At 43.2% G+C, this 16,048-nt stretch overlaps 1 protein-coding gene across 5 annotated transcripts in view; it reads left to right on the plus strand.

Annotated features, from left to right (window-relative positions):
- The window catches only part of HYCC1 (hyccin PI4KA lipid kinase complex subunit 1), a 92,410-nt gene that overhangs the window by 23,097 nt on the left and 53,265 nt on the right, over positions 1 to 16,048 (plus strand). Inside the window, exon 2 of one of the 5 annotated variants that reach the window (XM_073238707.1) lies at positions 12,926 to 13,080. The exons of the other annotated variants lie outside the window; for them this stretch is intronic. The gene's annotated coding sequence lies outside the window, so the exon portion shown is untranslated. The remainder of the gene's footprint in view (positions 1 to 12,925; positions 13,081 to 16,048) is intronic. 5 annotated transcript variants of the gene reach the window in all.

The raw sequence follows: 16,048 nt of genomic DNA on the forward strand, positions 1-16,048 counted from the left end.
CACCTCAGTTTAGGGAAGAGAATAAGGTTCAATAGAAAGTAATGTTCCCCTTAGGCCTCTGAGAAGCCCTCATGTAATAAAATATTATGAAAGTATTGAAACTGAAGCTTTATGTGCTGTTATATATATTTAAAAAAGATGAATGATATAGAATATTATCAGAAGATATGAATATCTTTGATGTGCTCTTAATCCCATTGTTGGAAGGTGCTTTCAGATTACACTTGTGGCAGATAATACACTACATTATCCTATATCTGATCAAATAAATTTACCTTTAAAAATTAGAAGTGTCTATACTAATTTTCATTTCAGTTCTGCCCTACAGAGTGGCTGGCATCATAATGCTGATCTGGCAGTGAAGATCTTGAGTGTGATCTTGCAGTTAAAACATTATGCAGACATTAAGTATCAACTAGCCATTAGAAAAGTGTAAATTAAGACCACACTGAGATATAACCATACACTCATGCTAAAATGAAATATAGTGACTACCAAATGCTGATAAGGATGTAGAGAAACTGAATTGCTTATACTTTTGGTGGGAATATAAAATGGTACAGCCTGGAAGATAATATATCTGGGAAATAGGCATTTTCTTAAAAAAACTAAACATGCAGTTATCATATGAACTGGACATTTATGTCAGGGAAATGAAAACTTAGGCTTGCACAAAAACTTGTATAATAATATTGATGGAAGCAATAATAGCCAAAAACTGGAAACAGCCAAAATGTCCTTCAGTAGATGAATGGTTAAAAAACTGTAGTATATTCGTTTCATGTAATAGTACTCATCAATAAAAAGGATAAAACTGTTGGTACATTCAACAGCTTAGATGGATCTGAAGGACATTATGCTGAGTAAAAAGGAAAGCTATCTCAAAAGGTTATATATTGTTTGATTCCACTTATATAACAGCCTCAGAAAGAAAAGTTTTAGAGATGGAGAACAGATTAGGGTTTGCTAGGAGTTATGGATGATGGAGGTGAAGAAGGTGGGTGTTACTATAAGTGGGTGGTATTAGGTAGATCTTTGTGGTGATAGAGTAATTCTGTATCTTGATTGTGCTGGAGGTTACATTAATCTACACATGTGATAAAGTGGCATAAAATTATACACTCAGGTAAAGAAGGTTCATATATAGTCTCTGCTTCCTGAGACCTGCTTCTGAGAACTTACATTTTCAAACATCGCACATCTATAGGGGGCTGCTAACTACTCACAACAGAATATCCAAAAACTGTCAGTGTCAGTGAGTGTACATCTTGCAGTAGGCCACAGGCTCCACTGGTAATGGGAACTTTACAACAAAATGTGGCAAAGGCCTAGTACAGTGTTCTACACGAACCACCTGCTGAGGGCAAGCAGCAAATGCTGAAGAAGATGAAGAGCACATCTGTTTGAAGGCATGGCTGTGTGAAAGAGCTGCTAAAGCAGTGAGACACTGCGGAGACAAGACAGAGAAGAGAAGCCCAGAGATGAGCCTACATTTAGGTCTGCATTTTCCCCCAGGTGACTGCCATTTCCAATTAATTCAAATTAAGATAAACTAATGAACATTTCTAGAATAAGAAAAAACAAAACCTATATTTAAAACCCAAGTTTAAAGGCATCTGTACAATAAATACCTCATGATTTTCAATGAATAACCTTTTAAATAAAATGATATGTACATTATGCTACTGATTAAAGTGAAGATAATTAAAAAAAATTATACACTCACATTGTACCAATGTCAGTTACCTGGTTTTGATATTGTATCATATTTACCTAAGTTGTAACCATTGAGGGAAACTGGATAAAGGGCACATGGATATCTCTGTACTATTTTTTTAATGGGGTAAAGTTTACATAAAACTAACATTTTACAGTGTACAATTCAGAGGAATTTAGTACATTTATAATATTGTGCAAACATTGCCTCTAATTGGTACAAGAAATGGGCGCTTGGTCTCAGCAAGAAAAAATTCAAGAATGGGCACAAAAAGTGGTTGAGCATTAAGAATTTGGAGATGCAGTTGAGAAAAAGGCAAGAGTACATGCCTGAGACCCTTTATTAGTGACTATTCATCTCCCTATGCCTGGGGGTGGGAGATGAATATTCACTAAGTAGGACTAATTTTCAAAGGGAACAGGTGGAATTTTTCGTAGTTTGGGCTTGTTCCACCCTTAAGTTGGGCGGAGGGATTTATGACTATATTTGGTCCCATTGGAACTGTCATGGTACAGGGAGGTGTGATTTTTACTATGCTGATGACAAAGGGGCATGATTTTTACTGTGTTAATGGATTTTGAGGTGAAGTTTGTATCAATTTCTCCTCCATATTGTAACTAGCCAGTTTTGGCCATTCAGTCAGTTATCTATATTTTTACTCCCCTCCTCCTGTAAGAACAGCTTATGCAGAACATGTAGAATGTAAGCAGGCATCTAGTTGAATGTAAGCACTGGCTTAAGTTCCCCTGCTCATGTCTGGCTATTTACCTACTCTAGCAATTCCAAAACATTTTCATCATCCCAAAAGAAAACCCTGTACCCATTAAGCTTCTCTGCCTCATCTCCTCCTCCTAGGCCCTGACAACCACTAATCTGCTTTCTATATTTGTGGATTTACCTATTCGGAATATTTCATATAAATGAAATCATATAGTATATGACTTTTGAGATTTGACTAATTTCATTTAGCATAATATTTTTGAGGTTAATTTATGTTGTTCATATATCCTTCATTTCTTTTTATGACTGAATAATATTCCATTGTATGGATATTTTTTATATCTATTTTGTTTCATCTATTTATCAGTTAATGGATTTGTGGGTTGTTTCCAGCTTTTGGGTATTGTGAATAGTGCTACAATGAACATTTATATGCAACTTTTTGTTTGAACAACTGCCTCCAGTTCTTTTGGGTATAGTTCTAGGATTGGAATTATTGGGTCACATGGTAATTCTGCTAATTGCCATACTGTTTTCCAGAATGGCTAAGCCATTTTTCCCTTCAGCAGTCTATAAGGGTTACAGTTTCTCCACATCCCCACCAACACTTGTTTTTTGCATTTTTGAAAAAAATTATTATTGCATATTTGAAACTTCCTAAAAGTGTAGATCTTAAAAGTTCTCATTAAAAGAAAATGACTTTTGTAACCATGTATGGTGATGGATGTTAACTAGACTTATTGTGGTGATCATTTCACAATATATACCACTATCATATTTTTATATTGTACACCTAAAACTAATATAATGTTTAATGATTTTAAATTGCTTAAAATATGCTAGCAATAGAGGAATTGAAAGAATAAGGTAGAGATTATTACCCTAATTTGAAAATCTCTAAATCTCATTCTCATTCTTTCTTGGTTCCCTATTTCATATACTCATCTCTCATTTTGGCAAGATCAATGTGAGTTTTCCTTGTGTTACTTCAGGCATCCCCTGGATAAGTATCCTTTTGTAGAGATTGAAGAGGAGGTATGATATGGTGGGGTGAAATTTGAAGGTTATTTTATGAATATCTTTCATATTGAAAGTAGAATAAGTAGATATAAATAACAAGTAAGGCAAGCACAATAGGATTAGGTTGAACCCAGTTCAATTACTTTTCTTTAGTGGTTATTGTCTTTTTAATTGTTCTTGATTCCCTTCTCCCCTTTGCACTTACCATTTCTTTGCAAAGAATGAAGACAACATCTATAGTTATTTGCTTTAGAACTAGTTGTCAAATTGTTGGTTCAGTTTGGAGTAAAAAAACATGAACAGTTTTGAAAACTTGTTTAACTTGCTTAACTACTATGTGTCAGCTTTATTGTATTGATAGTATATGTATTTGTATAATGTAAGATAGATTTTTTTTTTAAAAGAGCTTACATTTGTATGTAAATAGAGGCCATTCATTAATTTAGAGGTCTTTCTTGAATATCTCCTATCTGACAGGTACTGGATTGGGTCTTGAGAATGCAGTGTGAGCAAAACTAGACTTTGTTCCTGCTGTTAAGGCATATGTACTCTGGTTGGTATATTATTCACCTTTGTTGCAAAAAACAGACTGCCAACCACATCTCCACAGCAATAATTTATTTCTTGCTTATGGTGTCTGTAAGTGTTGATTAGTTGTGGCTCTGTCCACATGTCGCTCATTCCAGGAAAAAGAAGCAGGCCTTGTATTGGACATTTGGCTCTCCCCTCACACTCTACACTCTCACTATGAACTTCTTTCTTTTCTTTGAACAAGTGTGGTGATTCATTCTCCAGGTCCCTTAGAAGGTTCATTCTGCCTGGAACACTACACACCACACTTTCTCACCCCATCTTTCTTTTTGTGCTAGTTAACTAACACTTACTTAAATGTCAGCTCAAGTGTCAGTTAGTTAGGGAAGCTTTTCCTACCTCCAAGTCTGTGTCAGCATACACTAATTCAAGGTGATCAGACAGTAATTGAATTGATTACTAGAACAAAAGCTAACATTCTTTAGAGGATTGTAATAGAAATCAGTCTCTTCAAAATATCATCCATGAAAGGAAAGGAGCGACACACAGCAGCAATTCACCGGAGAGTTCCGCTTTATTAGGGAAAGGTGCTGGGTTATATAGGAAGGGGCATGAATTGATTGAGGTGTCACTTCTACGGAGCTGTTGGCTGTTGGCTAGGTGCTGGGATTGGGAGGGGGGCGAGAGGTGATTGGGCTTCAGGTGGCGCCGGCGGGAACCGAGGACCCCAAAGAGAAGCCGGAAGTTTGCCATCTTACTGGTGGGGTCCCTTCATTCCCCCCTTTCTCCTCTATGGGGTTGTGGACGTTGCTTTCTCTCTGGCTGCTTCGTGCTGAACAGGGGCGGAGAAGGGAGTGAGGGCTTGAGGATTGGGAGGAAAGGGTTGATAGGACTCCCCACAGTAAGGATGAGTAGATGTGGACTTCTTCAGGTTTAGAAATCAATGAAGGTTCCCTGTAACCATAGGTTGAGGACCTGTTGATTCCAATGGTGCTAAGAGGATATGGGTGTCAGGAGCCAGGCGTCTGCAGCCATTGTTTCTAGGAACAGTTTCCAGTGGAGAGAGGGGTCCATCTCAGCATGTGGTGAGGAGGTCACGTGAGGGTGAGGGATCTTCTGTGGCCAGAAGCTGGTAGTTCCTGAGTAAAAGCTGGTTGAAAGCTTGATTAGAGATTTTTCCAACTTGGGATTTGATGAACTTTATTATACATGGTAAGAAGAGACAGACGAGAAGAATGATTATTATGGGGCCTGCAATGGGCCAGAGCCAGGTGAGGAGGGGATTTGTTAGTATTGAAGAGAATGGGTTGGAATTGGAAGCAGAGTGGAGACTGGAGGCAAGGTCGGTGAGTTTGTTAATGTCAGTTTCTACAATGCTGGATTCGTTGATGTAATAGCAGCAATCTTCTTGGAGGAAGACGCAGGTGCCGCCCTTCTCGGCTGTAAGCAGATCTAGGGCCCGCCGGTTTTGAAGGGTGTCTTTAGCTAGCGAAGTGACCTGTCTTTGGAGAGAGGCTAGGGAATCGGCAGTGGATGTCAGGGCTCCCTCAAGTTTGGCATCGAGATCTCTAACTGCCCATAGAAAGTGACCAAAGGCTCCTCCCGAAAACCCTGCCCCAATGGCTGAGGTGATCAAAGAGATACCGACCATGATGGGAAGGAAAGCAGCCCTTCTTGTGCGTGAGGGCAAGGGAGGTTGGAGCTCAAGGAATTCTGCCATGCTGTAAAGTGTAAGCTGTGGGATTAGGGTGACGAGAATGCAGGGTGTATCGGAGTTGAGAGGCAGTGAGTTGAAAAGACTGCCATTACACCAAAAGAAGTGTCCCGGTTGTGTAAAAGTCTTAGAGCCGGAGGTAGGGGTGCAGATAGAGAGGCAGTGAAGTGCACTGGAGGGGGGTGGAGTTGGGCCTACACAGTGGTGGATGGTGAGATTATCTGCGTATTCTGGTTCCCATAGGGGTATGTCTGCCAGGGGGCGGAGGGGTTGTCCTTCTGCATGGAAAGAGTAGTTGGAAATATTGAGGGGCACGGCGGCCAGCAGTGGGCGCTGTAGTGATGCGCACAAGAAACAATTGGCGGTGTTGAAGGTGTGGTTGAGAAAGATGGTGGTGTCTTGAATGAGCTGTAACCAAGAGTAGGAGGAATAAGAAGATGAAGAGGTGCCATCAAGAGTTTGGATAATGACTTTCTCAGAATGTCTGATATCTGATGCAACTTGAGAGATCTGGGAGCGAGAGGGAACATACTCTCGAGAGATATGAAGGGTACTGTGGGGGGTCGAGGACCCCTTGTAGTAAACTGAGGCTTTTACTCCGGCAGCCCATCGAGAGTCCCAGGGATCTGGGATTGATAAGGAGAATGAGCCGTTGGGATATTTCATGAAACGGTTGGATGAGTAATACTGTGGGTACTAGAAGTTACCCATGTAGTGAATGGCGCAAGACTAGTAGGGACATCTCCTGTAGGTGTCTGGCTATCGCCTGCAATAGGCTTGTTTTTGGTCATAGAGGAAGCAGAGGTAGGGAGAATAAGGGTAGCTGCTAGTGAACACTTCGGTGGAGGGAGGAAAGTGGAGGTATAAAGGCTCAGAGCAGCTTTTCAGAGGGCAGTCTGGTGTGGCAATGAGGGAAGTAACTTTTGTTTGATGCTGTGTGTAAGTCTGTCTGACTTTGAATCGCCATACAAAGGAGGCTGGGGTGGTGGGGAAGACAATAGGAATGAGGGAAAAAAAAGTGAGAGCACAGTAAAGGAGGAAAAAGTCATGATTCGGTTATGGATGGCAAAGGGGGTGAACGGGATTTTGGAGGAAAGAGGACAGTAAGGTCAGGAGTCTGGCGGGAGGGAGAGTCTGTAAACTTTTGTAGGTTAAGAGATCTTTTAGGTGATGTGGGGACAGAATGGTAAGGGGCGCCCTGAATGTCAGTTTATGAGCTTCTTTCTGCAAGAGCTGTCTAGCGGCTAATGCTCGTAGGCAGGGGGCCCATTCCTGAACTGTGGGGTCTAATTGCTTGGAGATATAAGCTACTGGGGCAAAGGATAGGCCATAATATTGGCTTAGGACTCTTAGAGCTTGACTGGACTTCTCATGAATGTATAATGAGAAGGGCTTCGACAAATCAGGAAGATGGAGAGCTGGGGCTTCTACAAGGGCTTGATGGAGCTTAATGAAGGAGTGTCGGGGTGAGGAGGATAATGGTTTTTTAGGGGGGCTCTTGCTGAGGTCGTATAGGGGTCTTGCCAACAGGGTGCCGGGAGAAGTTAGGGATCTATGCTCTAAAATATCTAGCCAGGCCTAGAAAGGAAAGGATTTCTGTCTTGGTTTTGGGAATGGGCAGGTCAGAGAGGAGCTATTTTCTGTCTAAGGTAATGGACTTTCTTTGTTGAGATAGAAGGAATCTGAGGTAAGTGACAGGAGGGGAAGAGATTTGAGCTTTGACGGGGGATACTCGGTAACCTCTGGAAGCTAGAAGGTTAAGTAGGGAGGCAGTGTCAAGTTGAGACTGTTCCCACGGAGACTGCAGAGTAGAAGATTGTCCATGTGTTATAATAAGGTGGACTTGGAGTGATCATGATGAAACTGAGGTCCTGAGCTAGGACCTGTCTAAAAATATGGGGACTATCTCAGAAGCTTTGTGGCAAAACTGTCCAAGTGAGTTGTTCAGAATGTTTTGTGTATGGGTCCGTCCAGGTGAAGATGAAAAAATCTTGGGAGCAGGGGTCTAGAGGGATAGAAAAATGGGTCCTTGAGATCTAGGACTGAGAAGTGGGAAGCCGAGGCAGGGATCTGCGATAAAAGGCTGTATGGATTTGGAACTAAGGGATGGATAGGGACAATGGCTATGTTGATGAGGCGCAGGTCTTGGACAAGGCGGAAAGATCCGTTGGTTTTTTTAACAGCTAATATGGGGGTATTAAATGGGGAGTGAGTGGGTCTGAGGTAATTTTTGTTTAAGAGATCTTGAATGATGGGTTGGAGGCCTATGAGGGCTGAAGTAGTTAGGGGGTATTGGGCCTGACAGATACACTGAGAGGGGTCACGTAATTTGATAGAGGCAGGGGGACATAGGGCCACGGAGGGGCTTGTAATGTCCTAAACATGGGGATTTACATGGTGTATGAGGGCAGAACCGGAGCTTTCATTGGGTAGAGGGGGGTCGTCGGCTATGAGGGCTATCAGAAAGAGAGTACTGGGGGCTGTGGGAGTGGATATAGTTATGGAAACGTGGAGGAGGGAAAGGATGTCCCATCTTAGTAAAGGGACGGGACACTGGGGCATAACCAGGAAGGAGTGGGAGAAAGGTATGGGGTTGTCTAGGATTGTGCATAAAAGGGGGGGGTTTAATGGGAAAATCTGTTTACCTCCTACCCTGACTATAGGAGTAATGGCAGGCATGGTAGGGCCCCGGTATTCTCGCAAGACTGAGAAGGTGGCTCCTGTGTCTAGAAGGAAGGAGATTGGGCGACCGTCTACTGTTAAAGTAACCCTGGGCTCCTGTTTGGTGATGGAAATGGTCGGGCGAGAAGCCCCCGGGCCCCGTCAGTCTTCTTCTGCCAGCCCCACTACGACGGGCTTAGGATGGGGGTTGTTCGTCCAGCCTCCCCTTCGGGTGGTTGGGCAATCAGACCCCCAGTGGCCCTTTTTGTGGCATCTGGGGCATGAGGTGGTAGGAGATTTGGGGGAGGGGCACGCCCTTGACCTATGTCCCTCTTTTCCGCACTTGAAACAAGCTCCTGGGGGGGGCTTGTTTGTAGAGGGGCGCCCAGGTTGTGGTTTTATCAGCTGGGCCAACATCTGGAAATTGGCCTGATCAGCCTTTTGTTCACGGCGTTCTTTCTCCTCCTCCTGGTTATGGAAGACTTTAAAGGCCACTGTTAGGATCTCAGTCTGTGGGGTAGCGGGGCCCTGTTCTAACTTTTTGAGTTTAGCTTTAATGTCGGGGTAGCCTTGAGCTAGGAAGTATGTCATAAGGACATGTCTTCTTTCAGGTGTTTCTGGGTCCAGGCTGGTATACTGTAATAGGGCTTGAGTGAGTCTGTCTAAGAACTCAGAGGGGATTTCGTCTCTCTTTTGAATTATGTCTTGGAGCTTTTGAAAATTGACTACCTTACAAGCTGCCTTTTTCAGACCTGCTATTAAGCAGGAGGCAAAAATATCTCGAGAGCGGAGACTCATGGCGGTGTTATAATCTCAGTGTGGGTCTTGTTTGGGGACAGCAGTGGGGCCAGGGGGATAGGTGGGGTCAGTCCTGTGGGTTTCGGTAGCCTGCGTTTGGGCGAAGTCTCAAACTCGTCTACGTTCTTCAGGGAGGAGAATATTGGCCAGGAGCATGAAAATGTCATGATGTGTGAGGCTGTAAGACTGGAGGGTCCATTGAAACTCCCTGATGTATGTCGTGGGATCAGTGGAAAAGGAACTTAAGCGTTTCTCTAGTTGGGCTAAATCTCCTAAGGAGAAAGGGATGTGAACGCGCATGATGCCTTTGGATCCTGCTACCTCCCGGAGGGGGGCGATAATTTTGGGAGGCTCTCGGGACTGAGTCTGAGGGGGACTGAAGGGTTCTGGCTCAGTCTGTGGGGGAGTGACACGGTCTAGCCGTGCCTAGTCGAGCAGGTCCTGAAGTGCAGAAGGGGGGCAAAGAAAATAAAGAAAGATAGAATCGGACCCACGTGTCGCCAACTAGCAGCCCAGCTGCTTGCCTGTACCACTCTAGTTGGGCTTGAACTCATGACTCTGAGGTTAAGAGTCCCATGCTCTACTAACTGAGCTACAGCAGGGCTCCAGTTAATTGCTTATGAAATGCGTAAACAAAATGTTCTTTGTTCTCCATTCCTGCCACATGGCAAGTGGGGGAAGGGCATAGCTAGAAGCAGGGGCGGTGTTTCTACACATCTTCAAGGTCTCCCTATTTTCAGAGTGAGGAGTCTTGGCAAGATATGTTTTTGTGGACAGATAACTTCTAAGGACTGCACCGGTTGTTCTTTAGCTTGTGCTTTCCCATGCTGCGTTCAGACATGGGGGAAGGTGCTTTCCCATTCTCTCTACAAACATGTGAGAAGACAAAGGCGGTCCCTAACAGGGGAGAAACAGGTGATGAGGGCAAAGACGGAGGAGGCTCTTGGGACCTAGTTAAAGGGGGGGGGCTGAAAGGCTCAGGCTTAATCTGCGGGGGACGAAGGTGGAGGAGGTGAGATGGGGGAGGAGATGGTTGGGGAGGAAGGGAGAAGGGCTGTTGTAGGAGAAGAAGGGGAAGGGAGTGAACGGGAGGCTTCTGTGGGGGCAGCGGCTTGCAGGCTAGGAGAACTTGGGAGGGGGCGGGGGGAGGAGGAGGTGGAAAGCTTCAATATAGGGAATCTCCTTCCATATTTTTTCAGGTGCTGGCAGTAGTTAAAGAGATTGCGAGTGATGTTAGGATCAAGAGTTCCCCCTGCAGGCCATTGGTTGTTATTGTCTAGGGGGTATGTCGGCCAATCTTGGGAGCAATATTTACGGAAAAGTTTTGGTTTTATATCAGGCGTCAGGGAGAGGGTAGCCAGATGCTTAAGTAGGCATTCAAGAGGTGAACTTTCAGGGAGGGATGAGGAGGCTCCCATGGCTGAAGGACAGAGAAGGAGACAAACAGGGGAAGACGAACGGAGATCCTCGGACTGGAAGCAGACCGCAAGGAGAGAAAGGGCGCCCCAATGATCCTTGGTGGTCTGCGGAAACTCGTATACGAGTCGGAATTTCTTAGGATGTGTGGGTCGTCACCCAGACTTTGCTAAGAAGGCAGAGTGCCGGAGTCACGAGGTACCTAGCGCTAGGCGTTTTCGGCAGACAGAACAGATTTCGGCGGACGGAACAGAAGGAGGAGGGAGCGGGGAAAGGGAGCATTCTCATCCGCAAAGGAGTCACCTCGTTTATGGCTGTTGGAGGAGGGGGCCTGAGAGTCTGCTGCAGCTGTGAAGGCCTGAGGCGGGGATTTATGGCTGTCAGAGGAGGGGCCTGAGGGTCTGCCGCAGCCGTGAAGGCCTGAGGCGGGGATTTATGGCTTTCGGAGGAGGGGCCTGAGGGTCCGCCACAGCCGTGAAGGCCTGAGGCGGGGAGAGTTCCCTCCTCATCCCCGAGCGTCAGGGCCTTGCCGGACGATCATGGTCAATGGCACTGCGATAGCTCGGAGAAGAGTGGCCCACCCCGGAGAAATTTTGCTTAAAAAGTTTCAGCACTGATGGAAGGGATGGGGAATGCGTTTATGACTGTTGGAGGAGGGGCCTGAGGGTCCGCTGCAGCCGTAAAGGCTTGAGGCGGGGATTTATGGCTGTCGGAGGAGGAGCCTGAGGGTCCGCCGTAGCCGTGAAGGCCTGAGGTGGGGGAGAGTTCCCTCCTCATCCCTGAGCATCAGGGCCTTGCTGGACAATCACGGTCAATGGCACTGTGATAGCTCGGGGAAGAGTGGCCCACTCTGGGAGGAAAACTTACCTAAAGGCCAGAGAGGAGTGGTGAGTGTGATGAGCCAGCGCCGGAAAAAGAGGACGAGGGCAAGCTGCTGCTGGTGTCGGGGGGAAGACGGGGCCCAGTTGGGGTGTCCCGTCTCCCGGGTTTCGGCACCAATGAAAGGAAAGGAGCGACACACAGCAGCAATTCACTGGAGAGTTCCGCTTTATTAGGGAAAGGTGCTGGGTTATGTAGGAAGGGGCATGAATTGATTGAGGTGTCACTTCTACGGGGCTGGTGGCTGTTGGCTAGGTGCTGGGATTGGGAGGGGGGCGAGAGGTGATTGGGCTTCAGGTGGCGCCGGCGGGAACCGAGGACCCCAAACAGAAGCCGGAAGTTTGCCATCTTACTGGTGGGGGCCCTTCAATCCACAATGTCCAGTCTGTAATCAAATTTACAGGTATACAAAGAAGAAGGAAAATGATACTGATACTCAAGAAAAATGAATGACCAATAGATACCAAATCCAAGATGGTCCATAAATTGGATTTAGCAGAGAAAAGTTTTAACGCAGCTATTAGAAATATGCTAAAATGTTGAAATGTTTAAAGAGTTAAAAGAAAATAAGACCTTAATGAATAGAGAGGGAATATAAGAGAAAAATGGAAAGTGTTAAAAGAGAACAAAATGGAAAATTCTAGGACTGAAGAATAAATAAATGAAAAATTTCCTGGATGAATTTAACAGCATATTGGAGATAGCAGAATCAAGAGGACACATCAATAGAAATTACCCAATCTGTAAGTTACAGAAAGCCTCAAGAATTGGTGGGAAAATATCAGTCTTACCTAAGTGTAATTGGGAGTCCCATTAGAGAACAGTGACCATGGATAGTAAGACTATTTGAAGATAAAAGGGATAGGATTTCACAAATTTGATCAAATACATTGGTTTACTTACCTAAGAAACTCTAACCCCAAACAGGATAAAGTGAAAGAAAAACACACCTAGGCTTATGATATTTAAACTGTTGAAAACCAAAAATAAAGAGAAATCTTGCTAGAAGCCTACTTCAGATGTCCCATGGCACCAACATGATCGATGATTCACTAGACCTACTCACAGGACTCAGGGGCAGTTATATGCACCATGTTTTATTACAGTGAAAGTGTATAAAGCTGGATCAGGAAAGGAAAAATATGTATCAGGTAGAGTCAGGAGTAAATCAGCCACAAGCTTTCACAGTCTCCCTCATGGGGGGTCGCACGGGACACACTTTTTCCTTCCTCCTGCAGTGAACTGCAGCAATACATTCAAAGTGTTCCTGCCCAACTTACCAAAACTGACATGAAAAGAAATAGAAAAATTAAAATAGCTTTACATCTGTCTTGCTAATGGGTTTCAGCTCAGGCAAGTTCTCTATGGATTCAGTGTGACCAAAGAAATTGACCGCAAAACGCTCTTTGGGGTGAAAGGGTCTTACAAAACTGCTGTCCGACCCATCTCTCTCTCTCCTGCTCCAGCAGCAACCACGCCGGCTCTCCCCGTCACTTCTCAGGTACAGATAAGCCCTCTGTTGCCCAGGTATTCATCCATTGATATGGAGATGAAAGATGCAAATGCACTAAAGCCTACTTTACACTTCTGAACGCCTGTTGATGTGCGTATGTACCAAAGCCAGGTGAGATATTCTGGAAATATTACAATTTTACCCACAACATCTATTAAGGAAATTGAAATCTTTGGGTAGGCAGTAAGTTCTTAGGACACAGAAAATACTAACCATAAAAGAAAAAAATTATGAATTGGACTTCATTAAAACTAAAACTTTCTCCTATTTAAAAAACATGGTTAAGAAAATAAGGCAAGTCACAAACCAGGAGAGAATCATTTGGAAAACAAATATGAATCCAGAGTATATTAAGAACACTTAATTAAGTCTGGTAGCTTTGATGCCGGGGTTCTTGTTTACAGAGCCGAAGAATGAGCTTCACAAACAGTCAAGGTAGGAGAGCAAGATACAGTCTTTTATTTAGAGATAAAGTGAAAGGACAGAGCTCCCGGCTCACAGCAGGAGGGGACAAGAGAGTCCGTAGTGGTGCGTTGTCTAGGAGGTTTTATAGGCAGTTGAGGATTTTTCGAGAACATGAAAAAACTTGGTGGGGACTTGTTAAGTGGTCTCTGAATATTAAAAATTAACTTAACTGTAAGGAATTTCCTGCCTTGATTTCTCTCTGGGACACCGGCGCCTTGGTCTGGGAGCATATCAAAAGGCTGCCTGCCCAGCCCCCAAGGTGGGCTGAGGTATTGTGTACTTGCTAAAGAAGCTTGCCTCTTGAACTTCCTGGGTGTTAAAATACAATCTTCAAGATGGAATTCTTCATGCCTTTTACTATGCCGTCTACAGCTGGGTCTGCATGCTAAGTTAGTTGCTCAGTTTGCAAAATTACCTTGTCAGATCTGAAGGAGGAAAGACAGCACATAGGCCTGGGCATTTTAGCATGCTAAAGTGAATCTTACACATGGTTACAAATGATTAGCATAATAAAACATGTACTACTCTTCTTTATCTGGGGAACATTAACTGATTTCACTGAAGAATGATTCTAGAGCTCAATGTTTAACATAAGAGTTTTAGCAGGGGGATTTCCTTGCATGTAGTTACATTGCTCTGACTGCAAATATCCTGCCCTGCCCCCTCTGGAGGTCCTCACCCTACTCTGAATACATCCATGGTCCCTGTCTCAGCTTGATAAGGGTGATTGTTACATGAGTATATGTATATGTCAAAATCTATCAAGCTGTACATTAAGATTTGTGTATTTTAATGTGTGTACTTCAATAAAAAAGACTTAAAACATTATTTAAAAAATGTTAAAGAAACTTGAAACTCAATAATATCACATATAACCCAATTAAAAATGGGCGAACAACTTGTAGAAACACTTCAGAAAAGAAGAGATATGAATGGCCAGTCAGTACATGAAAAGATAATCAACATTGATCATCGTAGAAATGTAAACTGAAATTGTGAAATACCACTACATACTCACTAGAATGACTACATTTTAAAAGGTGACAAGGAGTAGAGGAACTGAAAATTTTATAAATTGTTGCTGGAACTGTAAAATGATATAGGCCTTTTGGAAACAGTTTGGGCTGTTGTGTGTGTGTATGAAGTTAGACCATACAGATATTATATGTCCCAGCAGTTCTACTCCTAGGTGTTTTACCAAGATAAATAAAAATGTGGCCATAGATTTGTATACAGATGGTTCCAGGAAGTATTATTGTTGCATAACCATTCCAAATTAGCAGCATAAAATAAAGCCATTTTATTTGCTGATTTATTAAAATTTTTTAAAAAAACACTGTCCTATGTATACTTAGATTTTATAGTCAGAATATCAGAAAAGGCAGGTGAAGATGACTTTTCTTAGTCCTACAAGTTGTGACCTCAGCTGAGAAGAGTCAAAGGCAAGGGGTGAGTTGATAGCTAGTGGCTGGACATATCTGAAGACTCACTCGCAAGTCTGCTGGTTGATACTGGCTGTTAGCTGTGGGACTCAGTGGATTTTCAGTGGAAAATATCTACATGTGGTCTTTCCTTGTTACTCTTTGAGCATCCTCACAATACCGTGGATAAGTTCTGAGAATAATAGTCCCATGGAGAATCAGGTAGGTCACCTTGTATGACTTACCCGGAGTAACAAGCTTGCCTAGATTCGAGGGGATGTTACATTGATTCTACTTCTTAATGAAAGGTGTGTCCAAACCGTCCTGTAAGAAGATCATGTTGGGGTCATCTTCAGAAAATATAGCCTACCACATTGAATGTTTATAGCAGCTTTATTCATAATAGCTCCAAACTGGAGGTCATCTGTAAGTCCATCAACAAGTGAATAAGTAAACATATTGTGGTAAATTCATACAAGTCAGAAATAGGAAGATTAAGTTATTGATACACCCAACAGTATGAGTAAATTTCAAAACATATGCCAAGAAAATGAAGCCAGACAAAAGTGTATATAATGTATGATTTTCCATTTAGATGGAACTCTTGAACAGGTTGAAATAATCTATAGTGATAGAAATCATATCAGTAGTTTGCCTAAGATAGGGGGTTAAAGGATTGAATGGAAAGAATGTATACATAGAACTGTACACTTAGTATGTACATTTTGTTTTATGTAAACTATACCTTGAAGTTGATTTTGAAAACTAAAAAAAGTTTGTGAGGGGAGTTAGGAATTAGAAACAAGCATACAGCTCTTCTGAGGAGTTTTAATGTAAAATAGGAGCAGGGAAATTGAGCATTTCTTTGAGGGAGTGAGGAGAGAGGGAGAAATTTAATTGGGAGAGGAGGAGACTTATTGTAACAATTTCTTTAGGTAGGCAAGAGAAGATGATTATAGTACATAATTCATAAGATTGGCCTCAGACAGGCTTGTGGACAATTTGCTTATAGTTAACAGAAGGGAAGATAGATTATAAAAATAAGATGCTTTTCAGTGGATAGACATTTGGGTATTTGTGGAAACTCCTTCTGATTGTTCCTTGGGGTAGCAATTAAGATCATCAGCTGAGAGTAAGAATAGAGAGAAGGTTTTGGAGTTTTGATCATCTGGTAGAAAGTATGAAACAATTAG

The sequence above is a fragment of the Manis javanica genome, chromosome 6, assembly GCF_040802235.1.
Source record: "Manis javanica isolate MJ-LG chromosome 6, MJ_LKY, whole genome shotgun sequence".
In the NCBI taxonomy this organism is placed as follows: domain Eukaryota; kingdom Metazoa; phylum Chordata; class Mammalia; order Pholidota; family Manidae; genus Manis; species Manis javanica.